General features: G+C 43.0%; 1 pseudogene; it reads right to left on the bottom strand.

The window, feature by feature from the left end:
• Nucleotides 1-6,575: 6,575 nt before the first annotated feature.
• Nucleotides 6,576-6,693, bottom strand: LOC124616944 (annotated as a pseudogene).
• Nucleotides 6,694-12,908: the final 6,215 nt, after the last annotated feature.

Consider the following 12,908-nt stretch of genomic DNA (forward strand, 5'->3'; position numbering starts at 1 on the left):
CTAACGTCGAATCACACATTCAATAGAAAGACTCTTCAATCCATCATACATTGTGTGAAGTATCACTTCAACAATGACCTGTATGACTTCTGAGACTGTGCCTTCCGCTGAGCGGCTCAGCGCTGATTGTGTTTTCCATATCCCGCTCAGCCTCCCAAATTCTATGATTCTCTAAAGGGCTCAAAATTATCCGACATGATGTGTGCATTGCAATTATGTCGGCTGATATTTCTCATGGCTGACTCCTTTTTGTTTATTCGTCTTTCCGTCACCTCATTTCTCCAGAGTCCAGTTTCTCTTTCCGGCGAAATGTCTAAACTGTCGGTCTTGTACTTCATCTAGACGCAAAATACCGACCCGATGTTGTCAAGTGTTTGGTTAAATTTCGTCGTCAGTCAACAACACCCATTTTTTCTGTGCGCTTGGAATCTGAATTGTCTTTTCCGAACAGGCCGCACCTACTTTTCCCTCGTACTAATTTTAGAGTGCCTCCATCCATTAGTCTTTACTATTTCCTTCTATTTAATGCTCTTTTTAACTGAAAGTGGTACTAGCTGTACTGCAGATCTTCTTCGACTCAGATTTCGTTAGTATTCCTGTTGCCTTCCAGAAAAGACGTGTATTTGAGATTTGTCGTTGCTGCTGATGCTGCTGTATATTGTTGAGGTCTTGAGTTCGAAGACTGTTTGATGCAGCTCTCCATACTAGTCCATCCTGTGCAAGGATTTTCATCACTCCATAACTTCTGCAACCTATATCCATTTGATCTTGTCTTTGGTATTCAAGCATAGCTCTCCCTCCGCATAATTTACATCTCATATTTCCCTCCATTACCTGACTGATGACTTTTTGACATTTTGCGACGTGCCCTATTAACCGACCCTTTATTTAAGCAATAAACCTCTTTTTCCCCTATTCTCTTCAGCACCTCTTCATTAGTTATCTATTTATCTATCAATCTACTCTTCGGCATTCTTCCCTTACACCATATTTCAAAAGCTTCTGTTCTCTTCTTCTCGGCATCGTTTATCGCCCATGTTTCATTTTCGAACAAGGCTGTACTCCAGGAAAATACCTCGAGAAAAGACTCTAGTAATGAAGTTTATACTGTATTATATGTTAATAAATTAACCTTCCTTTGGAACGTTGTTCTTGCTGTTGTCACTCTGCAGTCCTAGCTGAGAATTAACTCTCTAGGAAAATTGTTTATAGCTTTTTGATACTTACGCAGTTTTTTGTTCCTTACTATGATAGTGTCGCTATGCATCGCTAAAATTCACCCAAGCATCAGCATTATCTACACATTTTCGTAAACGAATGTGCGTGTTTGCAACAGACTTCTGCTTTTAATCCAGCGGTACGTTTCCAATTCATCAAGAGTATTTGTTTTGGTACGCTAAACTTCCTGTTTCGTCCACGCCCCCAGATGAATCAATCCCAGGCCGCTAGGTCAGGACTCTTGGCTGTCCATTGAAGCGGCTCATGATATCGCAGCCAACATCGTGCAAAATGGACGTCGAGCCATGCGCCGACAGATTTGTTAAGTGAGGCGGGGCCTTACCTTGCGAAAGATTAGGTCCTTGGAATTCTTCCATGTGGATAAAATATCGAGAAAATAATTTTCAAGGATACCAAGTCCTGTTCAGTATTCATTGTCTCCCGAATGAGATACGGATCCACAACTATTGTGGATGTCTTACCACACCACCCTCGGATTCTCTGTTTCCCAACAATAACAATTTTGCGGTTAACAATCCCCCCAAAATGAAACAGAGCTTCATCTGACCACAGAATATTTCCGAAAATGTCGGACCAGTCTTCATACCCAGGAAGCATCGTCTCCCCATACTCCAACCGATGATCACAGCCGTCCGGCGATAATCCCAGGCAGTAGTGTGGTTTCCATGGACGAAAATTCAACTCTTTCTTCAGAAAAGTTTGGATTTTGCGTCGGGTTAAACAACTTTCATGTGATGCCTGTCTTTTAGATTCCTGAGGACTTAGAGTGAACATTTCCTGGAGCACCTGGACATTTTGCTCCGTCCTGTATATTGAGTTCATTAGCCTCGAGTGGATATTCCTTCTGGTTCTTTGCACCTGCCGATGCTCGAGGACCTTTAACACCTCGCCAGATCTCTGAAGTTGTACCATGGTTCGTCGCTCTTAAGAAGAGTTCGCTAACGCAAGTTATACTTGGGCCGTGGAGCGCCATTGATATCTGCAGTGACATGAGATGTAGTCTAATAACTTCGGCCATTGTATGAAACAAAATGTTTTTTGTTCCATGAAAATTTTTAAGTATTAAAAAATTATAAAAAAATTTCAATAGGTAGTTAGTTTTCGCCCACCCTAAATATTCTCTCTGCTACGGCCATCAGCTGCCGCTTTTTATGTCTCTTTTCTTAATCTAATTCCTTAGCGGAGCCTGATTTAATGCAACTAGATTCCATCGTCAATTCCGGTGGTTAATCGCTATCAAACTTTCAATTATGCTATTGCTGGAGAGTTCTTCCTCTTCTTCTCATATCTGTCCGTACATTCCTCCCAACTTCAAGAGATTCGCTGTGTGAATTTACTGAAAGATAGGCGCATTATGTGGATCTGAATTCATGGCTTTTGTTCTTACTGCTTCCCAAATTTGAATATCTATATTCTATTGGTGGATCTAAAAGGAAATGTTCACGAACTAAACGAAGCGAGTTGATAGAAGAGGTGTTCCTGCGCAAATGGTCATTTTAAGCAGTAAAGTTCTTGTAGTCAAAGTCTTGTTTTGGAGTGGTTGCTGAAGGCTTGTAAATATTTATCATCATTACGAAGTGTTTTCATTTTGTTATTTGTCTAATCTACAGGCAACAAATTTACAACAAGCCAGGACACATTTCCAACAGTTTCCAACAATTCACGTCAAATTTCAAAACCCTTACTTTACATTTTCGTTATTTTACAACAAATTTACGACGGTTCACAATCACTTATAAACACAACAATGAATATTCGAAAATTGCACCACTAACGATAGTATACTTTTGTGTTCCCAGGGAAACATGTTCATTTACTTGTTTTGGTGTATCTCTAGTCCCTCCACAAGTTCAGAAGTGTTCATTATGTTCATTATGTGACCAAATAGTTGATCTTAAATGTATATTTTTCTGCTGTACACATCTGTCTTTGTACAACCATATACACACATATCTAACAGCGATAGGTCTAGAGATCTCTATAGCCAAACAATGTTATTGTCACGACCAATCCACCAATTAGATATCTCGAAAACTGTTCAGAATAGAGCATACGTGTCCTTCAAACGTTTTACTTAAGAAGCACTGTTGAATCTTGTACCATGGGAATCAAGGGAGAGGATGTTTGGTGGCCAGTATTCTCTTTCTTCAACACAACTGCACACGTGTATTAACATGGTTCTTTATTTACATTAATAGGAAGCTACTTATATTTAAGAGAGTCCATGTGTTGTGGTACAAGCTCTTTAAATAACATCCCACGTTGGCCTCATTGCTGGTGATTTACAAGCCCCACTATAAACATTATTCTGGTCGCATAACACTTTCGTAGCCTGCGATGTGAACTGGAGACGCCAACTAGAATAGTGACTGAGCTAGTGACTGAGTAGTTACTGAGCTAGTGACTGTGACTGACCGACTGAGCTGGCGACAGACTGAGCCCTCTGGTCAGCGGCGGCAATCTAAATAGCTACAGTCGAGAGGGCGTTGGCGGTAAGTTGCTTGCGAGTTTGTCTTTGGCCTTTCTGCTGGCAGGCGCACTTCATCTAGCAGCTACTATCGATCTTCTTGCTATGTCTTTGCCTACCAGTGTGCAGGTGGCAAGCACAATTTCTGTCGCCTGTCGTAAAGCGACTTTTAGTCTTGAAACGTATTATATAATTCAGCACAGCAGTATATTTATTGCTTGGCCTATTTACAGATTGAACAACATAGTGAATTGGCTTGTGTCGCTACCTCCCGAAGTGTTGCCTCCTTTCCTTGTCCTTCGAATATTAGATGTGTTGTCTAATTTCTGTATAACTGCTGTTAGCCTTTTGCTCTCTCAGACTAAATGCTATAACCAAGCAGAAGGGTCCATAATTTTCAGTGAGCTGCTGAATTATAGTTTGCCAAGTCGTCACCTTTTATGACACTGTGTTAATTTGACACGTTATATCTACAGCAACTACACGAGCTCCCCTGTGGGTTGTTATGCAGAGCTCTTTTAAATCCCTGCCGTTACCGTGCTGCATCACTTACATACTAGTTGGAACCCCACAATTTCCCGTCATCTTTTCTCCTAAGACAAAAATTGTTGATACTAGTGCTCCACTAAATCTGATCCGGTAAACGGGCTAACAGCCTTCTTTAATGAGTTTGCCGACCCAGTTTATCGGTGTAGAAGAATTGATTACCAGCACTTTAATCCGGATCGCTGGAGGCAGCAGACACAGGCTAACAAGATAGATGGATGTTTGATGATGATGACGTATGGCTAGTGGCGCACAACATGGGGATCATTAGTGTCTGCAACAGATTCAGATGGATTTGACGTTCATAGGGCAAAACCGTTCTCCGCTTACATGTTACATTACAGAACAGTTGACTTTCCGTTTTATAGCCGCTATAGGGTACCGTATGGTGACATTCATCGGCTTTCTTACAAGAAATGTTATTCACTGGGTGTGCGTTTTCTATAATCACGCAGTTGATCTATTCTAGTCGTAAGCCATTTCATTGAAGTCTTTCTCCGACTTTCACTGATTTGGCCGAAAGCTGGCATATTTCCATTTATTTGTTCACTTTAGCATGAATGGCTCCAGTTCTGATATTCACCCCATTGCGCTATGTTCTCCAGATAGTCTTCTCATTTCCGCATAGAACTATTTGTTCTAGCGTTTACAAGAACTCTCACAAGTCTCTATTATCTATTCGACACAAATCCAGTACATTTAAGTATCTCATGGAATTCACGTTACGTCGTGCCGTTACGTCCTGTTTAATAACATGTTAGTTCGATGTGACAAGTCATATCGACCTGAGAAGAAAACTATGGGAATTAATTCATCTGTACTGTCATACTTTACAAAAAAATTTACACTTTCATATCGTGATTTAATCATTTATATTTCCGTACGTCTTAAAACTTAGTAGTGTGAGTGCAAATTTTCACGAATATTTTCCGCAAAATATTGTCGTGTCCTGAGAGGGAGTGGAAGGACTGCGTTGGTGCGCGTCAGAGAACGTACTTGGCATGAGGTCTCGGTGGTGTGGGCCGCCAACTCATCACTGCTCCGTTGTAGAGTAGGCTGCAAGGTGAGCTAGAGTACGGAACTCGGATAGGATCTTAGGGAAGCTTTCATGTACGAACACTCGATGTATAGAACGATTATACTGGAAGTACCCCTGGCACTTGTGATTTAAATAAGATTCTGTATACAGTCTCCAATGATTGTCTATCTGGCTATGCAGTTGCCATCCCTAACTTCCCAAACCTAAGTCCTACTACAGCAGAGGCGAGCGCACCAGACTAAGTGTCAGCTGTGTCGATTCAGCTTAAGTCCCTACTTGTTGCTGTGCTCAATACTCTCCTGCGACTCTTGCAGCATCCCGACGCAGACTAACGTGGACCGGCGTCCTAAGTACCTCACTCCATCACTCTCCTTCGATCTAGCGGCTATCCGCTTTTATAGGGGGTAGTGCACCCGGCACCACTTGTTCTAGAAGGTTCTAGCACCCCGAACTTTGGGCAATGAGTAGGCTAGTCACGCGGCAGCATGTGATGCCTACGTGATGAACTAGCCATTCTCCACTGTTTGCTGTGTCCACGGGTTGCCACTAACTGTGCTTGAGCCTCGTGATACTGCATACTCCGCTCTTGTTAGTCGAGTACACATTACACATTACACATGAGATAGTCTGGTCATGTCCGACTCGCTTGATCTGTAGCAATAATTTTCCAGCCTACAGCCTACATGATTTTAATTCTATCTTCTACTATTCGCGACAATATTATGTTCTTTCGTTTATTAGTCTAATGTTCTCCTGCCACGATATTCACAACATTTTTCCTGAAATAATGTGGCTAGTGCATAAAGGAAGAATTTCTTAAATACTGAATACGTCCTGTTGGAACAAACTGTTGCAATTAGCGGCCACAAAGCAAAGATAAGAGCTTGCTCAGTACTCCTACAAATGTCTCATACTTTCTGCGCGACTGTATGTGGCAAGTTAATCGAAAACTTACTTTTCCTTCTAAGGAACGGTGTAAGAGTTTTTAAATGATGTATGATCTTAGTATGTGTACATTTTCTCCTTCTTTTGTTGTTTTTTACTTACTCCACATAATACAATGCCTTATCAGTCATAAGAAAGCACTCCGTCATCAGGCCACAAGTGGCCCACCGGGACCATCCGACCGCCGTGTCAGCCTCAGTGGAGGATGCGGATAGGAGGGGCGTGTGGTCAGCACACCGCTCTCCCGGTCGTTACGATGGCTGTCTGTGACCGGAGCCGCTACTATTCGGTCGAGTAGCTCCTCAGTTGGCATCACGAGGCTGAGTGCACCCCGAAAAATGGCAACAGCGCATGGTGGCCCGGACGGTCACCCATCCAAGTGCCGGCCACGCCCGACAGCGCTTAACTTCGGTGATCTGACGGGAACCGATGTATCCACTGCGGCAAGGCCGTTGCCAGTCATAAAAAAGGGTTCTAAAGTTTTTTCAGTTGTGGGTATTGATCTCTCGGTCTTGTCTTTCACAACTTAGTTTAATATTGCGTATTTCCAGGAGCTTTTGGAAAGCAGTTGCAGTGTAAATTAGCAGATAGAATGTGTCTATTAAACTGACAAGTTGACATATGCGTATGTGCAATAATGAATAACGGCAGTCCTACACCCACGATGAAACTAATCCTTATCGACAGACAATCTCATTTTCTAACGCTAGTCTAGAGACTTTAATCCGTACTTATGCATCGATGACAACGCCTAACAGTTTAAAACATGCTTTGTTTCCTATGGTTACAAAGACAATTACCCGTTTCATCCCTGTAAGGCATCCACACAGTTCACAAACGTGATGTTGATTTTAAGCTAAAACTTACACTCTGCGGCTCGAAGAATTTTTGAGTGATAGACTTCATTATGTCATATTTCACATTGCCCAAGTGGTGTCCTCATATACTTTTCGCTGCAGAAAATTACGTGGCGTCGTAACTTCTGACTTGGGCGCATTCCCGTGAGATGCATTAACTTATTTTTCCTATCTCATCACTTTTCATCAATTCTGAAGTACTCTGTACACAACGGTGTGATGATTTTACTGTGAAATAAATTCCACCAGCTGTAATTCAACGTCAACATCATCATCGTCATTATTATCATATTCACCATCTACATCGATACTCCGCAAACAACCGTACGGGTGCGTGGCGGAGAGCACCCTGTTACGAGTATTGTGTGAGTACTCGTCAATCAGTCCTTTCTTGAGGTCGGTGTTCATACATTTATATGGTAAGTAATTCTATGTCGCCCTAGTAAAATGCTGGTGACTATTAGATTGAACATCGTTAGCTTTAAAAAGTTATATGTCTGATATTTTCTGAAAATTGATTGTTCATTTTTGCCTTAACATGTGCATTCAGCAACGTTATCCACAGATTCAAACACTGGCGTCTGTTCTAAGACCTGACGGAGATAAATGTCTTGTCATTCTCACCAGACTGATAACTAAACTGCGAAAATGCAGCAAATAGATATGTACCTTACAACACTTATTCAAATGACACTATGTGTGTGACTAAATTTGAATTATGATATACCTTCCATGAAACTCGCTGCTCTGGCCACTAATTAACGTTGCATGAACAATGTGTACCGCAACATCACAAATAATGTCTCTTATTAGCGACACAGTTCACTCAATGAGTTTATCGATTTGTGTCCCTACCATGAACACCAAACTGGCAATGATAGGTGGCTTGTGATACAGTAAATCATCTTGAGATATTTTGCATTGCAAGCTGAAGTTAGCAACTAGCTCAAATTATTGTGCTCAACAGCTTCCGAAAATCATTCCACTTTGTCGATCCAGTTCGTACCATGAGATTTCACGTTTAAGTGCCTCTCGTAAGTTCCGACATTTAAAGGACTTCACTGAAAGTCTGAGTTTCTGTAGTTTTCTGAAATTCTCTTGATGTTTACACAAAGCAGCAGTCAAATTCACACTGAATGAATCTGTGTGTAAATAGTGTAGTTACTACATCGCTTGAGACTTTTCGCCATTATGGCACGCTTTTGTATGGAAGCTATGAGAACAGCACTTGCTGTAAATACGATTTTTCCAATTTCACAGACGCAGTCGAAATAACTAACTCATTCTAACGGATGGTTATAATAAACCGACAGTGTCCCGAGTGCTGCGTGTAACAAAGGACAGTGAAACATCGTAGATATGTTCATTAATCAGTGCGCAAGCAGAGGACACTGAAAAAATAATAGTGTCACCTTCTGCCACCAGACGAAAATATGGCGCTGTAAGCAGTCAGAATGCGATGTGGGTGCAGGAAAAGGGGAGGAACGATCAAACACATTGTAACGATGGTTCTGGCGCGTTTATTATGATATCGTCACAAGTTACAACATGTGTTTAATATGGTATCCTGACTCAGTAACATCCTGTATCCGTAACACTGCAAGGTCGACAGTTGCTCGCAATACATCCGATGTCATCAGAGCGAAATGTCGTCGTAAGCTAACCTGCGGATCAGGAACAGTCCGGATATGTCGCTGATAGACATTATGTTTCAGATATCCCGAAAATCAGAAATCACGTGCATTTAGGTCGTGGGATGTGAAAGACCACACATCTTGAAATTTCCTAGAAATGTGCTGTCGTTTCCGAAGGATTCTCGAAGCAAAACTTTCACCTGGCAAGTAAAATGTGGTGTTGCCCCATCTTGCATGAAAATAGTGTTGCGGACACAGCTGCGTTCTTGCAATGCTGGAATCACGTGTTGCACAAGTAGGGCCTTGCAACATGAAGATGTCACTGCGCACCTAACAGCCCGCGAGGTGTCACCTCCTCGAAGGAAAACGGACTGAGAACGAAGAAGCTTCTGAGACCGCACCACACCGTCACATAAGCTGAGTACAGAGGATGTTGTTGTGGTTGTTGGTTGTTTTTTGGGGAAGGAGACCAGACAGCGAGGTCATCGGTCTCATCGGATTAGGGAAGGAAGTCGGTGCCCTTTGAAAGGAACCATCCTGGCATTTGCCTGGAGCGATTTAGTGAAATCACGGAAAACCTAAATCAGGATGGCCGGACGCGGGACAGTGGATGTTCCTGCACAACATGTCGCGGAGTAGAAACCCATATGCGACAGTTCTGTGCATTCGCGGCAGCGTACAGAATAGAATGTGTCTCGTTCCTCTAAATAATATTTCCTGGTCACATGTCATCCATTTGCACACGTACAAAATAAACGAAAGGCAGAGTCACGGCGTTGTAGCCGATCTTGGCACTTCATTTGGTGCGCATTCTGAATACCAGTTAAATGCGCCGCAGAATCTTCTGAATTTTTGGCCAAGGGTGAGACAATTCCCGTGACACGCCTTGAACACTGGCTGCAGATTTTGAAAGGTGTGCTGCGCGGCCGGCTATAGCTACAGTTACTCCATCAACAACTGCCAAGTGAATGTGCCCTCTCGCTCGCCCTGCAGCATCCACCAGTTTCACCTGTTTATTCTGATTTCTTGATCTTATCCTTTAGCCTGTTTATTGACCTTTTCGCAGCTGCTCCTGTGGGCGATGTTTCCGCAAAGCAACGCTGCTATTGCTACCGTTCTGATAAAACAACTTTAACAGCAATGCACGGCGTTTTTTCTCAACGGCCATTGAGTTTCATACAGAAAACTTCAATCTTCGTGACCCCTTACACCAGCAGTTCCTTCACAAGAGAAATCAGCTAACATCTCCAAGCGACAAGCAGCATACTGCCGTCAAAACAGAAATCATTTCACATTCTGACTGCTTACAGCGTTGTATTTTCACCTGGTGGCAGAAAGTGGAGCTATTATTTTTTTCAACATGGTCGGCACACCAATTAATGAATATATCTACGATGTTTCAGCATCCTGCGATGTATACATCCCACACTGCAGCACTCAGAGCACCGTCAGTTTAATTACAACCACCTAGTTCTACCATTTGTTTCATTCCGTTCACCACCAGTCGTCTTCAGAGAAATCAATTTGTTTAGCGTACCGCTATCAATGGAACATGGAACGAATTTTTTTTTCGGTTCTTCTACACTTTGGCTGCCGTTAAATGAGAAATTAAAAAAAATCTTCATTTATTCCATTATAGACAAAAAGAAATCGTATTCCCGGTCTCGCTTTAGCAGCAGAATTGTTGCTTGAGCGCTTCACGCAACCACGAACGTACACCACGTCGCACTAGAAAAAAGTCATACAGTTTTTGCAGCTCTTGGTATTAACAAAGTCTTCCGGTGCTAGTCACGCCTTCTGAAATGCCATTTTTTCTTAATTGGTTGTACTTCTAGGATATAGCTGTACTTAGTGTGGAGTCTCGATCGAAGTGATCTGTGTCGAACGACGTGGAATGGTACGTCTGAAACTGGTGCAAAACAACGCACGAAAGATTTACTGATGAAGCGCCTGCGAGACTTGAAGACAACTAAAGCACAGTTTTTTAAGTACACTATCTGATCAAATGGCAACGACGTGGAACAGTACCTCTAAATTTGGTGCAAACACCGTTATATGATTACGCTATCTGATGAAAAACATCGGTACACCCCTGTGTAATGCACAGTTGACCATTAGATTTCACGGCCCGCCAGTATAACAAGAGGCGGGGAATATTGCGTTGCCAACAGGAAGTAGTTGGCTCTGAGCACTATGAGACTTAAACAGGAAGCAGTAACAGCGGAATGGGACACTCGGGAGAGCTCAGCGACTTCGAACGTGGACCAGTAATTGGATTCTACCTGAGTAACAAAGCCATCAGCGATATTTAAACCCTTCTAAAGCTGCCCAAAATGACTGTTGGTGATTTGACTGTGAAGTGGAAACGTGGATGGACAACCACAAATAAGAAAAGACTAGACAAACCTCAGGTACTGACGGAAAGAGACAGTTATGCACTCGGAAGGGTGGTTGTACAAAATCACATCAAATGATCTACATCTACATCTACATCTACATCCATACTCCGCAAGCCACCTGACGGTGTGTGGCGGAGGGTACCCTGAGTACCTCTATCGGTTCTCCCTTCTATTCCAGTCTCGTATTGTTCGTGGAAATAAGGATTGTCGGTATGCTTCTGTGCGGGCTCTAATCTCTCTGATTTTATCCTCATGGTCTCTTCGCGAGATATACGTAGGAGGGAGCAATATACTCCTTGACTCTTGGGTGCAGGTATGTTCTCGAAACTTTAACAAAAGCCCGTACCGAACTACTGAGCGTCTCTCCTGCAGAGTCTTCCACTGGAGTTTATCTATCATCTCCGTAACGCTTTCGCGGTTACTAAATGATCCTGTAACGAAGCGCGCTGCTCTTCGTTGGATCTTCTCTATCTCTTCTATCAACACTATCTGGTAGGGATCCCACACTGCTGAGCAGTATTCAAGCAGTGGGCGAAAAAGCGTACTGTAACCTACTTCCTTTGTTTTCGGATTGCATGTCCTTAGGATTCTTCCAATGAATCTCAGTCTGGCATCTGCTTTACCGACGATCAACTTTATATAATCATTCCATTTTAAATCACTCCTAATACGTACTCCCAGACAATTTATGGAATTAACTGCTTCCAGTTGCTGACCTGCTATTTTGTAGCTAAATGATAAGGGATCTATCTTTCTATGTATTCGCAGCACATTACACTTGTCTACCTTGAGATTGAATTGCCAATCCCTGAACCATGCGTTAATTCGCTGCAGATCCTCCTGCATTTCAGTACAATTTTCCATTGTTACAACCTCTCGATACAACACAGCATCATCTGCAAAAAGCCTCAGTGAACTCCGGTGTCATCCACAAGGTCATTTATGTATATTGTGAATAGCAACGGTCCTATGACACTCCCCTGCGGCACACCTGAAATCACTCTTACTTCGGATGACTTCTCTCCATTGAGAATGGCATGCTGCGTTCTGTTATCTAGGAACTCTTCAATCCAATCACACAATTGGTCTGATAGTCCATATGCTCTTACTTTGTTCATTAAACAACTGTGGGGAACTGTATCGAACGCCTTGCGGAAGTCAAGAAACACGGCATCTACCTGTGAACCCGTGCCTATGGCCCTCTGAGTCACGTGGACGAATAGTGCGAGCTGGGTTTCACACGACCGTCTTTTTCGAAACCCATGCTGATGGCTACAGAGTAGATTTCTAGTCTCCAGAAAAGTCATTATATTCGAACATAACACGTGTTCCAGCAGATCAGCTAGCACAGTGACTGTGTATAGTGACCTCGCAGTTCCTCGTAAGACACACATTTCTTTAGTCAGTGCTAAGCGACGTTTCAGTTGGTCTGAAGGGAGACGTGACTGAACAGTAGATGACAGGAAACGAGTGATTTGGAGTGACGAATTATGCTATAGCCTGCTTTAATCCGATGGAAGGGTTTCGGTTTGGCTAATGCACGGAGAAAGTCAACGCCTTTGCCGGTTCCCGTCAGATCACCGAAGTTAAGCGCTGTTTGGCTGGGCTAGCACTTGGATGGGTGACCATCCGGTCTGTCCAGCGCTGTTGGCAAGCAGGGTGCACTCAGTCCTTGCAAGGCAAACTGAGGAGCTACTTGATTGAGAAAAAGCGGCTCCGGTCACGAAAACTGACAACGGCCGGGAGAGCTGTGTGCTGACCGCATGCCCCTCCATATCCGCA

This window comes from Schistocerca americana, chromosome 5, assembly GCF_021461395.2.
Source record: "Schistocerca americana isolate TAMUIC-IGC-003095 chromosome 5, iqSchAmer2.1, whole genome shotgun sequence".
NCBI lineage: Eukaryota > Metazoa > Arthropoda > Insecta > Orthoptera > Acrididae > Schistocerca > Schistocerca americana.